This window comes from Rhinatrema bivittatum, chromosome 17, assembly GCF_901001135.1.
Source record: "Rhinatrema bivittatum chromosome 17, aRhiBiv1.1, whole genome shotgun sequence".
Taxonomy (NCBI): Eukaryota; Metazoa; Chordata; class Amphibia; order Gymnophiona; family Rhinatrematidae; genus Rhinatrema; species Rhinatrema bivittatum.
Window position 1 is genome coordinate 5325469 of NC_042631.1, and position 7856 is coordinate 5333324.

A 7856-nucleotide genomic window follows, 5' to 3' on the forward strand; every position below is an offset into this window, starting at 1 on the left:
AAGATAAATCACACTACTATAGCTCTCTTTTTCTATAAACTATATAATCTAAATTGGTGTGCAAATGAAGTTAAATAATTTTCTCAGGCTCATACAAAGTGAATGCTGGAAGTGGGATTGGATCCTGGAGTTTTGGGGCTTACAAAATTATTTTTTTTATTATCTTCCACTTTTTGACACTCGGGAAGGTAATTTTTTTTTTTTTTTTTGAAAGCTTATTTTTATTATGAAGTTTCCTTGCCATAGTACAACATATATAGTGCACACTGATAAGATCGTCACAACTATCAAAACACATCAGTTACACAAGTATGCAGGAGAAAAACACAACAATCTTAACCAGAATCCGTGTGAGACAAAGAGTCGGGAAGGTAATTTTTAAACAGCTGCAAAAGGCACACGTGTGCGTGCATATGCTGGCACGTGTTGATGGACGTGGCCATTTTATAACATATGTACATACATGTGTGCATGATATAAAATAGGCTACATGTACGTTTATATGTGTGCAATTTTATATGGATGCACGCATGTGCCCGCAAATGTGCCTCAACCGCATAAGTGGGGGATTTTGGTTCCTTAGCGCTCCGATGCAATGACTCTTTTCCTCTGTACGTTCCCAGTTTGCCCACTTACAGGATAGGACTTCTAACTGGGTAATAAGCCTCCCTGTGAAACCCCGCTGACCTCAAGTTTTCTTTGTTTCAAGACTTATAAACCATCCACAGCAGAAGTCAAGTTACACAGCACAAAACCCTGGTGCGCATGCAGGTTTCCTTGAACTACGTAGGATGCTCATGCCCCCATCCAGACATTGCCCACACACCTTCCATCCCCCCTTTTTTAGCAAAAAAAATGTTTGTGTGCTTTTTACAACCCGCACGGTGCGCACTGGCCCGACTTTTCGTGTATCTCCCTGCTTTGGTGCGCATAGGGCTTTAAAATTCACCTTTAAGTTTGTACCTGACACAAAGGAGGGTGAAGTGGCTTGCCCAGGGTCACAAGGAACGACAGTGGGATATGACCCCTGACTGCCCTGGTTCATAACCGGCAGCTCTAACCACTAGAGCTGCTCCTCCACAACTTGCATTAGAACTACTTAGGGTCAAGGTCAACCTAACTGGTAATATTGTAGTCATGCACGATCTAAATATAAAGCAGTGGCCTGAAGTATAGATTTCACTGTTGTTGATTTGCATTCTTCGAAAAATAAAAAAAAAAGTAAATTGGTCATATTCTATCACTTATTTCAAGCACGCTTCAATACATATCTAATTAGTATTTTATTGACAGACATCTCTCATAAAATAGGCAGCATTATACTAGCTTATTTGCATAATTATCATCAAGTCCTTAATTAGCTACAATAACAGATAAAGGTAATGCAGGATTAACATTTCGGATGATTATTTGTAACACATAGCATATGTAGCCATTTAAGCTTTTCAGATTGTCTTGTTATTTGGAAGACAATTTCAAGGCAGTTTAGTTAAGGTTAAAAGAGATGAACATTAAACATGCCTAGATTGCCCTGTCTGAAAATTGATCTCCTCTGCCATGTTTCATTTTTAATTAATTTTTTAAATGCTAGCACTGTTGCAACCTCTAAGGGCGGTGGGGAGTGGTACAATAGATCCCACAAGACGTTTGAGGGGAATGGACGTTTTACACTTTCGGCAGCTGTGGCTCTTTAACTTGCAGTCCTGGGAGCAGTGGGACCTGAATTAGCACTCTAGATGCTCCCTGGGAAAGTTAGCTGCAACTCAGGAGCTGTAGCCGGCTTTCATGAAAATGTCAGCTTGCAATTTTTCAGGAAACCTGCATTATTTTATTAGCATGAATTGACCTTGTAATGATCTGTTTTGCGTGCATTTGAGAAGGATTTGCATGCAAAGCAGTTCATTAACATATTAGCATTTTTGAAGGGAAAATAACGCATGGTATTTAAAATACCACACATTATCACTGCCGCAAATGCACTGCAAGATAAATGCTGCTTTCTGCATATTAAATAACTAACGTAGCTCGGTTAATACCCCCCCTAAGTTAGCCAAACAAATTACTGCACCCCAGAATGCCCCATCCCACCCTTCACTTAGCTGGCTAACATTTAAGCCAGATTAAAAGTGAGCCAGCTATGTGGCAGTCTCTGACCATGGCCTAATATTCAAACATTGCCACTTAGCTTGCTACGTCCAAGCCTAAGCATCTAAGTGGCACTGAATAACAGGCAAATAGTTTCTTCTGAAAAGTAACAAAAAGACACAGAAGACCAAGAGTCCCCATGTACCTCACTGCTAGGTAGCTTAGTGAAAATGGATCCCCTCTCCTGTACCTTCCCCATGTGTTGGGACAGTGCGCTCAAGCACTATTGACCTTGGAAATGCGTTAACAGGTTCAGACATGGAACATTGTGGTCCTTAACTTGGGAGTGGAATATTGACGGCAACAAGGATAATTGCCCACTGCGGGTTCATAATGCGTGCCCCCTCACAAGATGCATAATACTCTTCATTTGTTATGGTTAACTTCTGGTAGTAGAATTAAAACAGATATGCATGTGGCATTCATCTCTATTTCTATTCACTCTGGAATATATTGCAGTTTGCAGGAGAAGAAGGTTTAAACCAGATTGTCCAACAATAGATATGGCTACTACTGCAAGAAGGCAACAGTAGTGCTAAATAATGTGAGAAAAAGATAAAACAGTGACATTACACAGAGCATTTACCTAAAGATGAACAGTGCTAGATTGCGATACGAGTGCTCATGGCTTTACAGTGCCCAGTGCAAACTCCTCTCCCACCTTTAAAATTTTCTTGCCAGTGGTAGGAAGCGATGTACACTGTGGAACTACTTGTCTCAAGGCTGATGTCTCTAGCTATTTGGGCGATGACGGACAACAGGGAGAAAGTAGTATCAATGTTTGTCTTTCTACACTGAGGTTTACCTGAATAGCTGGCTTTGATTCAAGCCACAACCTCATTACAATTAATCCTAGTATTTTTTTCAGAATGATGATGTATCAATTAAAACAAATTCATCTTGCAGTGGGGGCTTGCTCAGAACCCTTTTATCCGGAGAAAGGAGCCTATGAATCAGTAATTGCAAAGCATTGCTCAGCTTCTCCACTTGCTTTCATCTTGTGAGGAGATTAATAGCCATCCTTGGGACACCAGCTGCTTTCTATTTATCAACGGATGCCAGGGCTGGCAGCTCTCCTGGAGGACTGGGGGAAGGCAGTGTGCACATCCTTGGAACCCTGTGCGGGAAGAATGAAGTAATAACAACAGCAACAACAAAAAAAAGTGCATCGAATGTGGATTCCAAGGGAGAGACTCCCAAATGACCCCTTTTTTTTGCTCAATAATCATAGCCTTCAATATTTCTATTTTGTTCCTCAGCTCCAGTGACTGACCACACTGAAGGTTAGTGCAAAGCATTAAATTAAAATACCATATAGTAATTTGCTCTCCACAAGTGAATAATCTGTGTCCTTGAGGGTTTTGTAGCCTGTTGCCAGTAAGTGACAATTTCGTTCATGCCTCATATCCACAGGAAGGTTTCAGCCTATTCATGGAAAAGGAAATGGCATTTTCCATGCAATCAATTTGTTTTAAGGACAAGAGTATCAGCATTTCTTCGCCTCTGATTGGCTGACTGTATGCTTCGCCCTCATTTAAAGTGCCCTATACAGCTGAGGATTTATTGGGCTTAAAGGGTTTTGCTGATCTTTGTCCAGTAGATGGCATGAATAGAAGAGCAGATTGATTGGCTAGGGCTTTGCTGATTTCCTGCCCTCTCAATTCAAAGCATTGCTATGGGGAATTGCAGTTGTTAAAGGGACCTAACCTGGAAGAGACTGTCTAGATTAGTAAAAATTCTTCCATTCCTTTACAGGTTTTCTGCCTTTAGGAATAGGTATACATTTCCCTTGAAGAAAAACAAGCTTGCAATGCATTTATGCTCTTTGCTGACTAAAGTCTGCCAATGCCCTCCCTCCTAATACAAAAAAATGGGGGAGGGGGTTCAGTTAGTTGCAAAATAAATGTAGACCCCCCCCCCCCCCTCCTGGGTATCTGTAACCTTAAGAAGGCACCAAATCTCAGAATGGTGCAGAATGATTTTGTCTGGTTTGGTTCAACATTGAACATGAAAATCTTCCTTGATTGAATCTAGATTTAATTTGCACTTTTGTGGAGTTACCCTATACTTTTATTGTCCCTGGGCTTTAGGGCAGCTGGAAATCTTATTTTGACCTATGAGACTTGCGGGCCTAAAGGAGAAGAGAAATGGGGGGGTTGGAAAGAGGCAGGGGGGGTTAATAGAAACATTTTCCAAGAGAAAGAAAGCTCTAGAACTGGGGAGGTGACTCAGGAGCAATGTCTAGAGATATTTTTTCATGGAAAGGGGGGTGGATGCCAGGAATGCCCTCCCAGAAGAGGTGGTGAAGACAAGAAAATGGTGATGGAATTCAAAATGATATGGGATAAACCCAGAGGATTCATTGGGTTAGCCTTTGGTAACTTCTGTATGGAGCAGCACTTACAATCCTAAACCCGAAGGTGAGACGGTGACGTGCATGGAGTGGCAGGTACAAGAACGGAGAAGAAGATCAGCACGAAGCCAACAATTACTGGGAAGACTGAATGGACCATTTTGGGCTTCATCTGCTGATATTTACTATGCTACCATCTTACTATAAAAAATAGCAAACACTTTGCAAAACCTCCTGTCCTATCCTTTTAAAAGTGTATTGCCTTTAAGCACGTGACAGAAGAGACACCTTTGAAAACAGACCCACCAGAGCTATTGCCATCTTTGATAACATTTTGGCCATCTGAACCTACTTCCTCCATAAAAATAAAAAGTTGATGAGAGTTGGGTAAAAACTTTGGATAATTTGATTTTCAGCTTTGACTGTAATAAGGTTTTGCAAGCAAGAATTTTTAGATTTATATTCCGCTTTTTGCAGCACTTCAAAGTGGATTACATAGCCATACTGTAGGTACTTCCCTAAGCCCAGAGGGCTTACAATCTAGGGGGGTCATTTTCAAAAGCGATCACACGCAAAAAGTCCCTTTTCGCGTGTGATCACTAACTGGGGGGTGGAGTCGGGGGCGGCACCAGGGTCAACACATCGCTGGCAGCAAAAGGTATGGACCAGGGGATCAGGCATCCCCCAGTGGGCCAGTCACTCTAATCACATGATCTGCCGAGCCGCACTTGGCATCTCCGGGGTAAGCCTGGGCAACAAATCCCCAGGCCAGTCATCATCAGGAATCCACCCCTGGTAAGGACCCTTTTCACACCACCTTTTATGAGGGGGCTATTGGGTGTGATCACTGCCAGCTTTCTCAGGCCTGCCCTCCCCCCATCACTAGATTTTCTAAGGTCTGCAACCTTAGAAAATCCAGGCCTAAGTTTTTCCTGAGGCAATGGAGGGTAAAGTGACTTGCCCACAGTCAGAAGGAACAACAGCAGGACTCAAACGCTGGTCTCCTGGTTCATAGCCCCCTGCTCTAACCACTAGGCTACCCTCAGAATGCTTCTGATGTGAAGATTTAAGCCAAATCTAAACCAAATGCCACATCTGCAAAATGGTGGACGTGTGCCCTTTGCTGTTCTACTGATAAATGAAACAAAAGAGTTTTGTGGGAGCAGTATAACTGCCCACATGTATGAAAGAAAAATGCTTGTTTAAGAATGTAAGAAGTACAAATAATCATGTATGCATGGAATGCGGAGAATAACTGGTAAAGTGCAAGCTTCAGCGGATTGCTGGAGGGTTTTTATGGCTATGGCTTTGTAGTGAAACGCGTGCTTGTTGGGGGACTTATGGCTTTTGAATCTTTATTTTATATATGCTGCTGACTCCCTCATATTAAATAAAGGAATTGTTTCTGTTCTCAACCTGTGGGCCATGAAGGATTTTTTTAATGATTACCTCCTCAGGCTTTGCTTTGGTTAGTAGCTGTGAGGACTGGCTTTTTCCAGTTTTTTGTTTTTAGATAATTTTCTACACCATGGCTACACTTATAGGGTTATCAGTTCAGCTTTTAAAATGGGCCCTGTTCTCCTCAACTCAGTCTGACTCAGATCAGGTAGCTATGTAGCTCAGATCGGGAACATATGCTGTACCATTTCACATCATTGTTTGGTGCTAGCGCACTCCAAAACTTGTTTCTTTCCTAGTCCCTACATTTTACTTTCTGTCATGGTCTCTTATGATTTTTGACAATCTCAAATCGCCTGTGTGGGCTTTGGGTTCATACCCTTGTGGTCATCGCAGTGCCTGTATTATGTCTGAATTTCTTCATCCATATGCTGCTAAAAGATATTTATTAAAATGCTCTTCTGATTGTTACTGGGGTCATTATGTGGTTATTTGCTGATATCCTCTTTTATACATGGGAAAAAACTATGAATGGTGAAAATCCACATCTCCAATCAGTTCAGTTGCATCATTGAGTCACCTTTAGTTTCTCAATGGTTAGAGTTCCACCATTCAAACTCAGATTTGTTTTGTTTTTTTTTGTCATTGAATAACTGCCACCTCATTGCTGTGGCATTAAATTCCCACTACAGCTGATCCGCCATAAGCAGCCTTGATTTTTCACACCCCTCAGGACAATAAAAAAATTGAATGTCTGCATTGTTTATACTCTTATTTTTTTTATCAAACAGGATTTTCTTTACTGTGATTGGCTTTCACTGCATCTTTTCTGATTGGCTATTGTTTGTCACATGCCCCTTTGGCACCCATTTTAAAAAGCCTTCTCTTTACGTTGCTGTGAAGCATAATGGTGATCTAAGATGGTGGCTACAAGCTAATCAGGTAATGTGACTTGTTACATAATATGTTACGTATACCATTGTTTTATAGCATTCAGCTTAGTTTTCTGTCTACTGATTGTTTTTAATCTCTCTTTTGTTTTTAGATTTGTTTATTGATTCATCTCCTTGAGACAACTTATTAAGAAGCATGGCTCATGTTGGGAATTCTTGCTAACGTAAACTTGACTGAAGAGTTTTGCTCATTTGATATTCATTTGACTACCTTGAACTTACCAGTTATTAATTCTGTGATGATTATATGGTCACATGATAATGAAGGTCTACGTTAATTTTCTTAAACTGTTAATTAATAAAACAAACATTTTTCTTTCATAAAAAGTGGACAGTTTCATTGCTTCTTCTAAAACTCTTTTGATTTTTACGTTTGGTAATGTTCCTTCCATTTTGGATTTTGCTTGTACTGATATTTAAACCTTCCTCCTGAGCCAAGTACAAGGGACCAGTTCATACTGAGCAGAGCTACAGTAATTATTACTAACATATATGACATAAGCCTTCATCATGAACTGCACAGGGGGGATAGAAATAGATGCTTTCTTACAGAAAGACATTCTAATTAAAAAGCAAATTAAATGCAGTTTCCAGGTAAATACTTCATTGGGTTTTGCAAGCAAGGCCTCACTATCTGATGTGCATTGCTATTCAAAGAATACAAATTGCAAACATGTATTATCATACAAATTGAGTTAAGGAGATTATTCATAAAAATTACAAACTAGAAAATCATTTATCTGGCAATAAGTGCCTATAATGACTTCTGTGTTGTAAATTGTACAGGGCTGCACAAGTCTTTAATTCAATCTGCTCCTCTATATTTTATTTTCTAGCTATGTGAGTGACATATCTTGAGATCTGCACGCAATCCAGTGATTAAAGCATGTTTTAGTGATTTTTCCATTCTGTTGCATTTATAATCATATTAGTGAAGATTATTACTATATTAATGCCTACGATTAAAAAGTTAATTTGAGAGTGGGTACTTGCGCCATTCTTTGTTA

At 40.3% G+C, this 7856-nt stretch overlaps 1 long non-coding RNA gene across 1 annotated transcript; it reads left to right on the top strand.

The window, feature by feature from the left end:
• Positions 1-3286: 3286 nt before the first annotated feature.
• Positions 3287-7094, top strand: LOC115079408. The gene is made up of 3 exons (XR_003853283.1): positions 3287-3428; positions 6688-6838; positions 6942-7094. It is a non-coding gene; the product is annotated as an uncharacterized LOC115079408 (long non-coding RNA).
• The last annotated feature ends 762 nt before the right edge of the window (positions 7095-7856 follow it).